Source organism: Leucoraja erinacea, chromosome 18, assembly GCF_028641065.1.
Source record: "Leucoraja erinacea ecotype New England chromosome 18, Leri_hhj_1, whole genome shotgun sequence".
Classification (NCBI taxonomy): Eukaryota; Metazoa; Chordata; class Chondrichthyes; order Rajiformes; family Rajidae; genus Leucoraja; species Leucoraja erinaceus.
Window position 1 is genome coordinate 35,435,901 of NC_073394.1, and position 17,617 is coordinate 35,453,517.

Below are 17,617 nucleotides of genomic sequence, written 5' to 3' on the forward strand. Positions count from 1 at the left end.
TGGGTTCTCCGTGCTTGCGGTGGGCCTGGTGGTCGACGTTCAATTGATCCTGACGTCTCCGGTGACTGCACTGGCCTGCTGCCATCGCCGACGTGAAAACAGTACAAAGCTCCTGCGCCGGTGCAATGAGCGGGGAGCTGGAGAGGGGAGGGATGGGGTCACACACATGGCCGGGGAGCAGAGGGGTGTAGGTGGGGTGAAACTGAAGGGAGCGACAATCTACTGCTGCCTGCACGCCGAGTTAAAAAGTTCCCACGCAAGACTCACATAGAAACATAGAAATTAGGTGCAGGAGTAGGCCATTCGGCCCTTCGAGCCTGCACCACCATTCAATATGATCATGGCTGATCATCCAACTCAGTATCCCGTACCTGCCTTCTCTCCATACCCCCTGATCCCCTTAGCCACAAGGGCCACATCTAACTCCCTCTTAAATATAGCCAATGAAGTGGCCTCAACTACCCTCTGTGGCAGAGAGTTCCAGAGATTCACCACTCTCTGTGTGAAAAAAGTACTTCTCATCTCGGTTTTAAAGGATTTCCCGTTTATCCTTAAGCTGTGACCCCTTGTCCTGGACTTCCCTAACATCGGGAACAATCTTCCTGCATCTAGCCTGTCCAGCCCTTTAAGAATTTTGTAAGTTTCTATAAGATCCCCTCTCAATCTTCTAAATTCTAGAGAGTATAAACCAAGTCTATCCAGTCTTTCTTCATAACTGTGTATCGTGAGTCTACCGTGGGAACTTTTTAACACAGCTGGCAGGTAGCAGCATATTGTCAATTATTAACCCTCCCACGCAATATACCCTCACCTTCTCTTTTATGAATGGGGATTTAGTTCCCCTTTCTTCGAGGACCGACCAGAGGTTCCACTGTCACCTCTGCGGGCCGCCCTCGGTGAACGTTTTCAAGGACCGAAAAAATGTCGCTATTCGGAGGTTTTCGTTATTTGGATCTTCGGATAAAAGGTTGTGCACCTGTACTTGTTCTTTTTGTACATACTGTTCTTTCATGCATCCAATATGATCAACAATCACTTTTGAAGGTAAGTCAGCCAACGGGGACTTTAAGCCGGTTATTGATATCACGGATGACAGCCTCCACTGCGTGCTTTGCTTACCTGCACGGCGGCGGCAGAAGAAAGCAAAGAGAGGGAAGCGTGCCGGCGTTCTGTGCAGAAGCCGGCGAAGAAACAACAAACCTCCTCTGCCCAGCATCCTGCTAGTGAATGTGCAATCCCTGGACAATAAACTGGACGAGTTGCGCGCACGGATCGGGACATTAAGAACTGCTGGAACACCATCGGGACATTAAGAACTGCTGTTTTCTGGCGTTCACGGAGACGTGGCTGGAGACCAGCGTACTCGACTGTACCGTAACTCCGGAGAGTTTTTCTGTCTTCTGACAGAACGAAGGAATTGGGCAAGTTGAGAGGAGTGGGAGTGTGCTTTATGGTTAACTCTTTGTGGGCCACAGATATCTGTGTTTTAACTACACACTGCTCAGTCCTCCTTACAGCTGTTTACATCCCCCTACAGGCTGACAAATCCCTAGCCCTGGATGAACTGTATAAGACTGTAAATGAGCTGGAGAACTCCCACCCTGAGTCTGCGGTCATTGTTCTGGGAGACTTCAACAGAGCCAACATGAAGAAGGTTCTCCCAAAATATTACCAACATATCACTTTTCCCACCAGGGGAGAACAGACCCTCGACCATTGTTACACCCCATTCAGAGACTGCAACAAGCCCATCCCCCGCCCTGCTTTTGTGAAGGCAGACCACTGTTCCATCCTACCGCTGCCTGCATACAGGCAGAAACTAAATCAGGAAAAACCAGTTTCCAAGGACATTTACAAATGGAACAATGAGCCTGATGAGGTCTTGCAGGACTGCTTTGACAAAACTGACTGGCAGATGTTTAAGGATGCAGCAGAAGGCAGCATCAACGAATACACAGTCTCTGTCTTAGGCTACATAAGAAAGTGCATCGATGATGTTGTTCCAAAAACCACCATCTGCACTTACCCAAATCAGAAACCCTGGGTCAGAGGGGTAGTTCATGCCAAACTCAAAGCACGGACCACTGCCTTTAGCTCAGGGGACCCCAACGCCTACAAAGCAGTTAGATATGACCTCTGGAAGACCATTAGGAAAGCCAAAAGAGCCTCCAGGGACAAAGTGGGATCTAACTACTACAGCTCTGACCCCGGACGCATGTGGAGTGAATTACATTGCATCATGGATTACAATGGGAAAAACAGGAGCACTGACCAGCCTAGCGGTTCACTCCCGGAGGAGCTTAACACCTTCTATACCTGGTTCGATGCCGACAACACAGCACCCACCACGAGTCCACAGGTGTGCAGGGGGACTACCTCACTGACCCCACAAACGGCAGACATGAGGCGGTCCTTCAAAAAGGTCAATGACCGTAAAGCTCCAGGGCCGGATGGTATTCCAGGGCGGGCTCTCAGGACGTGCGCTGATCAACTGGCAGAGGTGTTCACCAACATCTTCAACCTCTCCCTGAGTCAGTCTGTGGTTCCCACTCCCTACAAAGCATCCATCATTGTTCCTGTTCCAAAGAAACCATTAATCTCCTGTTTAAATGACTACCGTCCTGTAGCACTGACATCAGTCATCATGAAGTGCTTTGAGCGGTTAGTCAAAACTCACATCTGCTCCTCTCTCCCCGACACCTTGGACCCTCTTCAGTTTGCGTATAGACCAAACAGGGCCACGGACGAAGCCATTCCCATGGCAACTCGCATTGCTCTCACCCACCCGGACAAAGGGAATACATATGTGAGAATGGGTCTGAAGAAGGGTTTCGGCCCGAAATGTTGCCTATTTCCTTCGCTCCATAGATGCTGCTGCACCCACTGAGTTTCTCCAGCATTTTTGTGTACCTTCGATTTTCCAGCATCTGCAGTTTCTTCTTAAACACATATGTGAGAATGCTCTTCATTGACTACAACTCAGCATTCAACACTATCATTCCCTCAAAACTCGTCCCCAAGCTCCTTGCTCTTGGAATGGAGACCTCCACCTGCGGCTGGATATTCAACTTGCTGATGGGCAGGCCCCAGGTGGTGAGAATTGGCAGCCACACCTCTTCCTCACTGATCCTCAACACAGGCGCACCACAGGGCTGTGTGCTCAGTCCTCTCCTGTACTACCTGTTCACGCACGACTGTACTGCTAAGCACAGCTCCAACATCATCTTAAAGTTTGCTGACGACACGACCATCCTGGGCCTCATCACAGACAATAATGAGACGGCCTATAGAGAGGAGGTAAAGGCACTAAACAGCTGGTGCCAGGAAAATAACCTCTCTCTCAATGTCAGCAAAACTAAAGAGATGATCGTGGACTACAGGAGACAGCAGGGGAGTGATCACCTCCCCATCCACATCGGTGATGCTGAGGTTGAAAGGGTCAGCAGCTTCAAGTTCCTCGGTGTGCACATCACTGAGGACCTCTCTTGGACACTGCACACGGACACAATAACAAAGAAAACGCACCAGCGGCTCTTTTTCCTGAGAAGACTGAGGAAGTTTGGCATGAACGCCAGCATCCTCACAAACTTCTAGTTACACCATCGAGAGTCTGCTGACGGGCTGCATCACAGTCTGGTACGGGAACTGTTCTGCCCACAGCCACAAATCACTACAGAGACTGGTGAAGGCGGCACAGCACATCATTGGCAACTGTCTCCCGGCCATTCGGGACATTTTCCACCGGAAGGCACACAGCATCAAGGACCACAGCTACCCAGCACGCAGACTGTTCTCCTTGTTGCCATCAGGCAGACGATATAGGAGCATAGCTGCACGTACCACCAGACTTAAGAACAGAATCAGGCCATCAGGCTTCTGAACTCATAAACACATCATATATGTTAATTATTTTATTTATTATTGTCTTTTACCTACCAATGTCACTTTTATCATATCTTTTATTTACCTTACCTTTATCCTTGTAATATCATTGCTGAGGTGACCCATTGTCTTGTCTAACACATTGTACCGTTGACCCTGTGTTAACCTATATATGACAAATAAAAACTGAACTGAACAACACTTACTCCAGCTCCTGGCAGGACAGGAGGGGGAGGGTGAATTGGAATCGCAATTGGGGAAGTGCAATTGTAAATTTTTTTAAAGTCCACTGCTGGGGGAGACAGGGGAGTGCTGGAATCTTACGTTCGGCAACAGGTTGAGTTGGGGGACCACGCCTCCAGTTAGGGCTACAGGTTAGTGGTGCAATATTGCATTGGAGACGGGTCGCGTTGGGAGAGCAGGCCTCCCGTGCGACAGGGACCCAATAGTATACTATTAGAAGTTTCGTCTTGTTTCTATCAGTGTGTGTGTGCGTGTGCGTGTGCGTGTGTGTGCGTGTGTATGTGTGTGTGTGTGATTGTATGACATATTGCGTTGGTGGAATATTGCGTTGTGGGAATGGGTTGCATTGGGGGACTAGGCCTTCCATGTGACAGACCCAATGGGTTCCAGTAGGTCTAGTATACTATTAAAAGTCTCATCTTATTTCTATCTATATGTGGGTGTGATTGAGATTGTATCTACGCCACAACGGTACATGGTAGCGCTAACATTTTTGCAGAACCTTACTCGGCTTTTTCCCGTCATCTATCTTGTCAAGTTTCCTTCAGATTTGATGTTATATGTTCACGTTATTGATATTTACAGGTTTAAAAAAGCCAACATTCCGAAGAATAACTGTCACTCTGCTCTGGCAGTTGCAGCTATGACATCACAATGGGATCCCACAGTCCCCGGACATTTGCAACAATGTTGCCATCATAGAACACTTAGCCATGGTCCTGGCCAAAGATCCTAGAGGAGCTCCTCTATAATCTTTGGTCCTGGCAGCGCAGGAGGGGGAGGGGCTAGGGAAAGTGGAATTGGAAGTGCTGGGTGAGGCAGGGAAAGCGCAATTGGAAATTACTTTTAAGTCCAGTGCTGGGAGAGGCAGGGGAGTAATGGAATCGTACGTTGGGGAACGGGTTGCCTATTGGGGACCAGGCCTCCCGTGGGGGCTATGGGTGAGTGGTGGAATATTGAATTGGGGGAACGGGTTGCGTTGGGACCCAACTTGGTCTAGTTTCCTAATAAATTCCAAAGTGGCAGATAAATCAAAAAGTAGCGAATGGGATCCTATAGAAAACTGGTTGAAAACTGCCAAAGTATGAGAAACCAAAGGTTATAGCTGATAGGAGTTTTAATGGTTTAAGATTAGAATGTTGAGCATTTCCACTGGGGCTGGTACAACCACCTTGGTATATCATGATATGTACAGGAAGGAACTGCAGATGTTGGTTTAAACTGAAGATAGACACAAAAAGCTGGAGTAACTCAGGCATCTCTGGAGAGAAGGAATGGGTGATGTTTTGGTCTCGAACGGAAACTTCATCCATTCCTTCTCTCCAGAGATGCTGCCTGTCCCATTGTGTTACTCCAGCTTTTTGTGTCTATCATATGTACAAATGATTTGTTCAAATCTTGGAGCTATGATGACGAAATCTGCCACTGATATAGTTGTGAAGCTAACATAATGCACCATAAATGGGAGGACACTAGTAACTGTATAGAATAGAGGAATTTAAGTGTCCACAGATCTCTTAAGGTGATAGCACATAGATAAAATAGCTAAAAAGGCATATGGAATTCTCGCCTTTATTGACCAAGGCACAGAAGACATGCTCATGGAGATCATTCTAGAAATGTATAAAATACTAAAAATAGAAATGACCGTAAATATTCAGCAGGTCAGAAAAAAAATGCTCTCTTTTCCGCAACTCTGTGGAGAAAGAAACAGAGATAACATTTCAGGCCAATGGCTTCTCAACCAAACTAGAAAAATATAGGAAATAGGTATGTTTTAAATAAAAAAGGTGGTTAAAATGGCCTACAAAGTGAAGGTGAACAGTATCACAACCCCAGGAGCAAGTTGTAGGCACACACCAATCTTTGTGTAAAAAACTTGCCCTGCACATCTCCTTTTAAGTTATGCCCTTTGGTTTTTGACATTTTCACCCTGTGTAAAAGGTTCTGACTGTCTAGTCTATTTATCCCTCTCATGTTTTTATATACTTCTATCAGGTCTCCCAATAGTTTCTAATGCTCCAATCCAAATTTTCAGCACTAAAAATGGGCTGGGTCCAGGAGATATCTTTAGAGATGTGCACACCCAGAAACATGACATTGTTTACTCTCTCCATCACTGCCCCATTTATGAACCCAGGTTTGTGCATCCTCAGCCTTCCTCCGCTAAAGTTAACAATCTTGGTTTTACTGATGTTGAAAGCTAGGTTTTTGTTCTGGCACAATTCAGTCAGGCGATTGCTGCTCCTCCTATATTCTGAGTCTTTACCGTTGTAGTGGCAGATTATTATATCGTTCAAGGAATTTCTTCCTTTAGCCACTATATTGAAGACAAAGGGGGTAAGGAGATAGCATCGTTATGCACAGGAGCTCTCCACGAGACATTCAAAGCCATCAAAAGATAAATCTTCAAAACACAGTCTCTTGATTAATAGTTTCAGTATTGTCGAAGTAAAAACAGTGAAATATTCATCCAAACTTATTCTTGTTTAAGTACATTTTAATCTTACTCGTAGTCAAATTCGTGCATGGTCAAACTCCGGCTTTTTGCTCCGAAATGGTAGAAAGTTCCGACATGGTTGAAAGCTATACCATCCCTCCATGCTTCTTCGACTAAACTAACTAGCTTCTGCGCAAGTATCCCAGCAGCAAACACGCCTCCAACTACTTAATAAATCCCTCCCACATAATTACAGGCAGATAAAATTTAAAGGCATATGGCATAATTCACAACACACTAAGTTAAGTCAAATGGCCACTACACCCGTAAATCGTCCAACAAAACCGGTATAATCAGCAAATTTAAAGATGGAGTTAGAACTGTGTCCGGCTACAGTCATGTTTATAGAGCAAGGTGCTAAGCACACACCCTTGAAGCCCTTGTGCTAATGGTTATCGAGGAGGAAGTGTTGTTGCCAATTTGTGCCAATTGTGTTCTGTTCATGAGCAAGTCGAGGATCCAGTGGCAAAGAGATGGCAGAGACCCAGTCCCCTGAGCTTGATGATAAGTTTGGAGGGAATGATGGTGTTGGCGTTCATAGACAGCTGTAGTCTATAAACAACAGCCTGGTGTATGTGTTTTTATTGTCCAAGTGGTCTAGTGCAGAGTGGAGAGCCAGCAAGATCGCATCCTCCATTGACCTATTGAGGCGGAGGGCAAATTGTGGTAGGTTCAGGTTCTTGCTGAGGTGGGAGTTGATATGTGCCATAACCAACCTCTTAAGGCACTTCATCACCACGAACCATCGTGCTAACGGTCGGTAGTCATTTGACGCATGTCCTCTTATTCTTCTTGTGTATTATTTATGCTATTTTGAAGCTGGTGGGATCCCTAGACCTCAGTGATGAGAGATTGAACATATATGCTAAAATTCCAGGCAGTTGGTCCACATAGTTTTTGAGAATGCGACCAGGAACACCATCAGATGCCTTACGAGGGTTCACCCTCCTGGAGGGTCTTCAGACGTCCGCCTCGGTGACCGACATTGTAATACCATCAGAGACAAAGTGTGCCCAAGAAGGAACATTCCCTATCGAAGCATGCGTATTGCCATCATATTACTATCATATTCATGTGACACTTAACCTTATGGGGTTGGGCATCCCAGAATGGTACTCTACACCTATGAAGGAATTATTCCTTCGTCTTAGTCCGAAGAAGGGTCTCGACCCGAACTGTACATCTATTTCTTTTCTCCAGCGATGCTGGATAACCGGCTGAGTTACTCCAGCTTTTTCTGTCTATCTTTGGAATTATTCCAATAGTTGTTAAGAGAGTAGTTGATGGGAAAAGGGGCAAAACCCCAGTCCCGCTTAGGCGATTTTTTTTGCCGACTAAAGGCGACTAGGCTGTCACCACATGGTTGCAGGGTGACACTATGTGGTATGGTCGTGAATAGTCTCCTCAAGTTGCCTAAAGAGTTGTAACGTTTTTCTGGTCATCGCTGGATTTTGAAATGTACAAAACTTTTCGGCGACTGTGGACTTGACGTAGCTTGTCTTATCCTGTCGTAGGTGCGGTCATAGGTTGTCGCCAGGATGACGCAGTTTGTCGCCAGGTGACGTAGGTTGTCACCGGGTGCTGGCTTTGGTGAATTCCATTGGTGACTACCTACGTCAACCGGCAACAGGTACCGGTGATTGAATTGTCTTCTGTTGTCGTCGTGGACATAGGTTGACTTTGGTTGTCGTAGGTTGGCGCCAGTGTGGTCGTAGATTGCCATAGGTTTGGTCGTAGGTGCACGTCCTAGTGGGTTGTTGGTAGCTTGCTGTAGCTTGACGTTGACTAGGTGGTAGTTTGTCGTAGACATTGTCGTAGTGGGGGTCCAGTCACCACTTTTTCAGCGATCTCTGCCACGGCTGTGACAGTCGCCGACAGTCGCTGAAAAAATCGTCTAAGTGGGACAGGCCCTTAATAAACATATTGAACCCAAAGGGAACTGGCAGAGATAGTGGGAGCAGGATATGTAGCACAGTTAATGATAGATGTAGCAGGACTTAGTGAACAGATAGAACAGCTCCGGATACCAAAACACTCAGTAGACAGGAGATGAAATAAGTTAAAATATACAACATAGAACAATATAAACAAGGAGCTTATATAGCGGTATACAATCCTCCAGCACAGGCTGTAATAAATGTTGAAGAGCCAAGGGGCATTAGGATAGGGGGATGTTATCAATCACTGGGCCTTCCCAAATACATTGAGTCTAGTTATGTATTTACACATTATAATAACTGCAAGCTTGCAAAAGATCTAAAGACTAATGTACACCCAATAGTTTAGGACTATAACGCGTGGAGGGATAACATTGAACGGTGTGAATGGTGATCGATGGTTGGCATGGACGGTGGGCCAAATGGCCTGTTTCCAAGCTGTATCTCTCTAAACTCTTTAAGCTTCAAGTATTCATTGTTGCACTGTAATTGATTGTAGTTGTTTTATTTTTTTATTGTGGCATAATAGCACACAATACAAAAAGTGGAAGGCTCTGATATTTGTCAGGCAGGTAGGAAATGAGATAGACAAGTAGCAATTACTCCTAGTTGGTGTTATTAAATGTGTGTAGGAAGGAACTGCAGATGCTGGTTTAAACCAAAGATAGACACAAAATGCTGGAGGATCTCAGCGGGACAGGCAGCATCTCTGGAGGTAAGGATTCCTTCTCATTCCCATTCCTTCTCTCCAGAGATGCTGCCTGTCCCGTTGAATGACTGCAGCATTTTGTATCTATCTTCATGTTATTAAATATGGCTTTCTGGGGCATGGCCAGGAGCCATCAGGAGGATTTGATGCAGGAATTTCTGGAAATCCTAAGAAAATTGAGCAAAATGAAGATTCTTATATACTGGAAAAGCATGATGGGAAATTAGGTCAACATAGTGAAGGTAACTTGAAGGTCATGTTAGGAGAGGCAGTGAATAGATTGAGCACGTGCTTAGATTGCAAGGTACTGATGCAAAGATGAACACAAGATATTTGTAAACCAGGCTGTGGAAATATAATTGATGATATGAAAGAGGAATTATTTTATGACTCCCATAAAGAGAGAAAATGAGAGTAGTTTTCTAAGCACAGGAAAAGTCCCAGTTGTCAATCAGTTCGAGGCAACTGCAGATATAAATCAATAAACAGACTATAAAGAAAAGTGTGACTCGTGACTTATTGCAAGAATGTAAAATCCACATGTAACTATTGAAACGTGAATGGTATAAAGCACTGTGTTTAAAGCACTCACAGTGTATAATGCCAAGGCCTAAATGACGTTCTAGAAACTCATCACTGCTCTGTGAGATTTACTTTGTGTCCTGTGCCGACCTGAGCTGTAATTAAGAAGATGACTGGGCCCCATGTGAAAGCCAGATTCATGTACAGGTCAAGCACACAAATTCTTCCAACTGTTGTTGTGTTTGATAAACATCCTGAGTTTTTTTTGAGAAAGTAACTGGTAGAATAAATAAAGTAGAATCATTGGCTGAGATGACTTTGGATCATCAGAAAATCTTGATGAAGCCTCACATAAAAAAATAAAATGGAAGTACATGGGATTAAAATGAATGGGTCTTTATTGGCGTTTCAGGCAGTGACTTTTGGGGTATTGCAAGGATCAGTGTTTGAGTCCCAGCCATTCATAAAATATTTCAATCAACGGCAGGAGAGAATTGATTGTAGTATTTCTAGGTTTCCCAAGAATATGAATCTAGAAGGGGTTGTCAGTTGTAAGGAGAAAAGAAAGTTTTGAGGTGATTTAGAGACATTGAGTGAGAGAATAAAGACATGACAGATGCAGCATAATGTGGATTAGTGTGGTCAGCAATTTTGATAGGAAAAAACAGCAGAAATGGAAAATATAATTTAAATGATTGAGAAATATTTAGAAATATTAAATGATTGAGAAAGCAAACTCAATGCTAGCATTTATTTCAAGAGGGCTTGGATACAAAAATAGGGATGTAATGTTGTGGCTCTATAAGATGCTGGTAAGGCCGCATTTGGAATATTGTGAGCAATTTTGGGCACCATATCTGAGGGAGGATGTGCTGGCTCTCGAAAGGGTCCAGAGGAGCTTTACAAGAATGTTCCTAGGAACTAGTAGATTAACATGATGAGCATTTATCGGCACTGGGCCTGTACTCGCTGGAGTTTAGAAGAATGAGGGGGGGGGGGAACCTCATTGAAACATACAGAGTAGTCATAGGTGTGGATAGAGTGGATGTGGAGAGGATTTTTCCACTAGTGGGAGAGTCTAGGACTAGAGGTCATAGCCTCAGAATTAAAGGGCATTCTTTTAGGTAGGAGATGAGGAGAAATTTCTTTAGTCAGAGGGGGGGGGGGGGGGGGGGGGGGGGGGGGGGGGGGGGGGGGGGGGGGAAGGGTGGAATTGGAGATAGATCTTTGCCACAGAAGGCTGTGGAGGCCAAGTCAATAGATATTTTTAAGGCAGAGATAGATAGATTATTGATTAGCACGGATGTCCGAGGTTATGGGAAGAATAGGGAGAGATAGATCCACCATGATTGAATGGTGGAGTAGACTTGATGGGCCAAATGGCCTAATTCTACTCCTACTCCTTATGACTGTATGAAATTATGCAATACAAAAGGATCTGAGAGTCCTTGTACGCAAGTCACCTGAAAACACGCATTCAAAGTAAACAAACATTTCAGAGGGCAGGTGATATATAGGCCTTACTTGCAAGGCATTTGATAAAATTATAATAAGGATGTCTTTCTACATGCCATGCCACACCTGGAATATTCTGTTCAGAATTGGTTCCCTTACTAAAAAGAGGATGTACTTGCCATACAGGGAGTTCAAGGAAGATTTACTGATTCTTGGGATGGTAGGACACGAGGAACTATTGTCAACTAAGTGTATATTCATTGGTAAAATAATGAAAGAAGAACTCACAAAAGTATATAAAATGCTGAAAGGTAGCATGTTTCACTGTCTCAAACGAGGGGGTCACAGTCTCAAGTTTTAGTGTATGACATTTAGGGATTAGATGGGGAAAAAAAAACTTTTTTTAAATATAGTGAATCTGTGGAATTTTCTATCACAAATGACAAGTTACTGAACACACATAAGTAGATACATTTCTACACACAAGAAGGAATGGGGCGAGTATGAGAATATAGGTAGATTATCAGCCATGACTGCACTGAATGGTGGAGTAGGCTGCAAGGGCAAAACAGTCTATTCCTGCTGCAAATTTTCTGCTTCCATAATTTAAAGGGTACATTCCTTTGTTTGGTTTTTAACAGCAGATTGGAACCTAGGTTGTGATACGTCCCTTTAAATTACGCACATCTAGAGCAAACAGCGCTATTAAAACCAGTGATCACCTAGTCAAGCAGTTTTCAGTACAATCGGACCTAATTTATCTTGGCAATGAATAGGGAATTCATTATCTGCATGTTTGACATGAAAACACTGCAATTTATCCAGGAAACCAGGATAATTTACTCCAGAACACATTGATTCTCACATATATGATAGCACCATATCAAAGAATCTCTTGTAAATGTCTTTTAAAACATTTTCCACATATATTCAAAATAACTTTAAACAGTGACTTCTTTAAGAATGATTTTCTATAGTCTCAAATCCTGAAAGCTAACTGTCCTACTGACAATTCCCTATCTTCTGCTGCAAAGGCTGTCCTCATTGGAGGCAAGTGATATTTCCTTCAATCTAGTCAATGAGCAATGATGTAATTTTGCACTGGAGAGCATTATAACCAAGCCTAATTCTGTCTCATAAAGCACATATTAATAGACCCAGCTCCATCCAAAAAGGCCAGGGTATATTCCAGGAATTACTAGGTTTATGGGGCTTCTCTTTACAATTATCAATTTTCATGAACTTGAACCTTAACTTAAATTACAGCGACTAATTTACATTTCATTTATTTATAATCAGGTAACAATCTCATCAGCCAGTCTTCTGATCACTTGCTCAAAGTGTAACATCCAGGATGTTATTACAAAATATTTTTATACTTCTCTGTTGGCAGGTTGTGAATGAGATTAACAGAGGAAAAATCTGTAGTATGTTACCTACAAGGATGCTTGAAGGAGGTATATTAATATCTTACCCAATTTCTTGCAGAAAAATATTGGAAAAGTTCAAGAGAATGAGACAGTTGCACAGCTCTATCAAAAAGTCTATCAAAGGCTTAACGGATCAAATTACTTCATTCTGTGCTGCATTATTCTACAAAATATTATTGTAATGGAAACCTATAGTTCTGATTGGTGAGGAAGTTCACATATGGGAATCATTTCCAGTGCAGAGCCATGGGTAGAGGGCACAAATGCTTGATCTTCTTGCCAAAGGAAATTAAATAAGTTAAAGTGCAAAAATTTAAAGAAGAATCTGGGGAAGCTCTTGTTCCAAAAGGCCTCTAGGATCAACACTCTAACCTCCACATGTCCAAAGAGACTAAGATTTGCAAAATAATTAGTCACTGAGATCCATCCCTCTGTGAGCACAGTCCAGATTGCATACCCAATGCCTCAACTGGTTTGCCATGGAAACAAAGATCAAAAAAATTAATCTGAAATTTTGAACCAGATCACACAGAAAATAGTTGATATTTGCAACACTGCTTTTTGTACCACATGTTCGCACTCGTTTTAGAGATGGCAGGTTTGTATTCAAAGATAGGATAATTCACTTCCTTTCCACCAAGTAATAAATTGTGTAATCAAGCAGATGTGCTTAGGATGCTGTTCTCATAAAATTCATTGAGTGACATGGTACACACATATCCTGCATCATGTTTATAGTCTATATCTGAAAAACTATCACTCCTTGAACATTGAATGACGGATCTTTAAAACATGAGTGATTTATGCACCCAGGCATTTTGCACAGATCAAACATTCTGAGCAAACTCTCTGTACCACTATATTTCAGTTGCTGGTCATCAAGGACGTATCGTTCCATTCACCACTCCAGCTAAGGCTCGTGAACGTACTGGAATATGCAAATAACACCAAAATCACAGAACCACCAAGAGCATCATGCATTGAGTTCCCAACACAGAGATTTTGTGACCTGGATAATCATGCAGAACCTGTGGTACATCCCTGAGAACGTCTGTCACTCATTATCATCAGCTGTATCTTGCAAAATGTTGATTCACAGTGCAACAGCAGACCAAAGAGGGGTAAGAGGGAGGGAATAAGGATGAAGAAGAACAAAGCCACCTGGCACACTTAATCTCCCTGTGTTTCAGATAAGATCTAGATTGCACTAAAGAAGGCAAAAACATGCCCAAATGCAACAAAACCTTGCCACTGCCAAGATTTCGATTGATGTCACAAATTATCATCACGCATCATTAGTACCCGACAGTGGACAAAAAAATTAAACAAACACAATTGCTCGCTTACTCGGAACATCGTTTCACTGTGGTTAGGAAGGTGGTGTTGGGAGCAGTATTATGCATCCCTCTGTTACAGAGGAAGGTGTCAGGGTCAGCAGTGGGTGTGGAAAGATGAACAGGTTGGGGAGACACAGAGTGTGGTCTCTCAAAAAGCAGAAAAGAGGGGGGAGTGAAAGATGGAACGAGTGGTGGGATCCCATTGCAGCTGACAGAATAGTGAAAGGTGATATGCTGAGCAAAGCTAGTGGATTGAAAGATGAGGTCCAAAGGAACTCTATCTCTGTTCTGTCAAGTAGAAGGGAGGATGTGAGCTGACATCTGACAAAATGGAGGAATTACAAATCAGAGAACCATCGACCATAGTTGAGGGGAAGCCATGTTTCCTAAAAGAAATGTCTCATCTGGAGAATAAATGCGGTAGAGATGAGCGAAAGTGACGCATCCTTACAGGAAACAGGGTGGGAGAAGGTGTAGTAGCTGTAGCTGTGGGAGTCTTTGGGTTTATAGTACTTGATGGACAATTTATCTCCTGAGATGGAGGCAGAGAGATTCAGAAAAGTGAGTAAACTGTGAGAATTCAAAGTCAATTTGAAGCCAAAGTTAGCAACAAATTTACGAGTTCCACACAAATGCAGAAAGCAGCACCAATGGAATCGTTGATGTAGTGGAGAAAGAGCTGGACAGCAGTATGTGAGGAACAAAGGGTTGTTCCACCCAGCCAACGAAAAGGCAGGCGTAGCCAGGGGACATGCTTATGGCTGCACGCTTGATTTGTAGAAAGTGGGAAAAATCAAAACGTATGTTGGTGAGGATAACAACAAATTCTGCCAGGCAGATAACAGTGTTAGTGGAGGGGTGCCAATCTGCTGCCAACCTTCCCATGTGTAATTCTGAAAAACATAACACAAAACCCCACAACCTTAACTGATTGCTCTCATGAGCATGTTCATTATGTTACTGTTCCCCTAATTGTCTGCTTGAAGACAAATCATGAATTTGGGCATAAATGGAACAATATACTGAATTCCTGAGGTGAGGCAAGAGAAATTTCCTTTGACATCAACATACCATTTTAGTGACATGAAATAGTACCGGTAAAATTGAAGTCAATGGGCATTAAGGGGAAAACTCTCCAATGGTTGGGGTCATACTTCACAAAACGGAAAATGGTTGTTGGTGATAAATCATCCCAGCTCCTGGTTATCACTGTAGGAATTCCTCAGAGGATGGGCCTTGACCCATTTGTCTTCATCTGCTTCATGAAAATACAATTTTTCCCCATCACTGATCAAAGGCCAGATATTTGCTGATGACTGCACAAAATTCATTTTCTATTTGCAAATCCTCAGTGAACACGAGGTCTGCCACAAGATGCTAGGCAATATTTGGACTAAAAAGTGACAAGTGACATTTCCACCACATAAGTGCCAGACTGTGACCATCGCCAACAGGAGTCTCCACCTATCCTTGACACACTATAGCATTTCCAATCATTGTTCACCATCATCAATATTCCAACGACCACCATTGACCAGAAACTCAACAAGACCTGTCACATAAATCCTGTGACGCTAAAACCAGATCATAAGCTGGATATCAGATGATCATAAGATCATAAGTGATAGAAGAATGAGGCCATTCAGCCCATCAAGTCTACTCTGCTATTCAATCATGGCTGATCTATCTCTCCCTCCTAACCCCACTCTTCTGCCTTTTCCCCATAATCTCTAAAACCAAACTAATCAAGAATCTATCCATCTCGGCCTTAAATATATCCACTGACTTGGCCTCCACAGCCTTCTGTGGCAAAGAATTCCACACATTCACCACCTTCCGACTAAAGAAATTCCTCCTCATCTCTTTCCTAAAAGACCATCCTTTAATTCTGAGGCTGACCTCTAGTCCTAGACTCTCCCACTAGTGGAAACATCCTCTCCACATCCACTCTATCCAACCCTTTCACTATTCTGTACATTTCAATAAGGTCCCCCCTCATTCTTCTAAACTCCAGCTAGTACAGGCCGTGCCAGAAAACGCGCATCATATGTTAGTTAACCTACTAATTTCAGGGGTCATTCTTGATAAATGATGAGTAATATCACCAGGCTTTTAAAAAAAAATCATTTATATGGCATAAATCAGACCTATGACGATTGCAGCTCCAACAACTCTCGTTCAACACTATGCTGGATGAAAAAGCTTGTTTTATTTAGTATCCATCCACCGTTTTAAAAAACTCACTCGCTCCAGTATAATGCACAGAGGTTGCAATGTGTACTGTCTACAAAATGCCCTGCAGTTTACTTACTTTGGTATTTTAACAGCACCTCCAAAACCATCTCTCACACCAGGAAGGTGCTCTTGACCCAACAGCTCTTTCCCCTTGAAGTTCAAGAAGCAGATCAAAACATTGTGGGACTGGCAATAAATACTGGCCTGCCAGGAAAGCCCTCATCCCAAAAAGTGGATACAAATAAATCCAAAAAAAAATTGAAGAGACAATTTGTACAATCAATAGCATAAATATGTAGGAAGGAACAGCAAATACTGGTTTAAACCGAAGAGAGACACGAAGTGCTGGAGTAACTCAACAGAACAGGCAGTATCTCTGATATGATATGAAAGAAGGAATGTGCTTGCAGAGAAAAACAGTTCAGTGGAGATTCACCAACTAACAAGCTGGGGAACTGCAGAATGATAAGCCTAATATCAGAGATGGGAAAGTTACTGGACGGGATTCTGAGAGATAGAATCTATTTGCACGTTAAAGTTAGTGAAACTTGATGAGTAGAATAATAATTCAAAGGTCTCGTTGAACAAATTTTTACTGTCACCCAGGTGAAATAGGACAGCCAGGAGTGTGCACTTAGATGCACACACGCAAGCTGCTACAACTCTACTGTTGGAGTACTGTTGGAGCTCCCAACGCGGGCGGCGCTGATCAACAACGCGGGGTCCTGCGACTCCGCCCGGTTCGGCCTGCGGACTCAGGAGCTGCGGACTCCGGCTGCGGGAGGTGGCTGATCAGGAGGTTCGTGCCGCTGAGGAGGAGGATGTTCACCGTCGGGGATCGGCGTCGGCGTTCCACCAGCCCGGCGTGAGGGCCGGAACATCGGGCCACCCGGGGTGGCGACTGCGGGTGCTCGGAAAGCCCCGACCACGGATGAACATCTGGGAAGATCGGAGGGGAGGCTGGCTGGACAATGGTGCCTTCCTCACCTTGGTGCCACTGTGTTATGTTGCGTCGTGGACTTTCTGTGTTTGTGCTTTTTTTAAAATTCTATTTTATTTTTTTAATATGTTTTAATATTTATTATTTATTTCTTTTTATGATACTAACTGTAAAGGGAAATTCATTTCGTTGTTTCTAATTGAGACAATGACAATAAATTTGAATACAATACAATACAATACTACTGACTATACAGAGAAATTACAAGTATGTTTATACTGATAAAACTACATTAGTCACATGGTTAGGAGGCATAAGTAAACAAAGGGCTCAGTTACATACAATGAGACCCTTCAAACTAACATTAACGAGATATGGGAGTATAGAGATACATGGCCCAGCTGCATAGACAAGAAAGCACTATTGT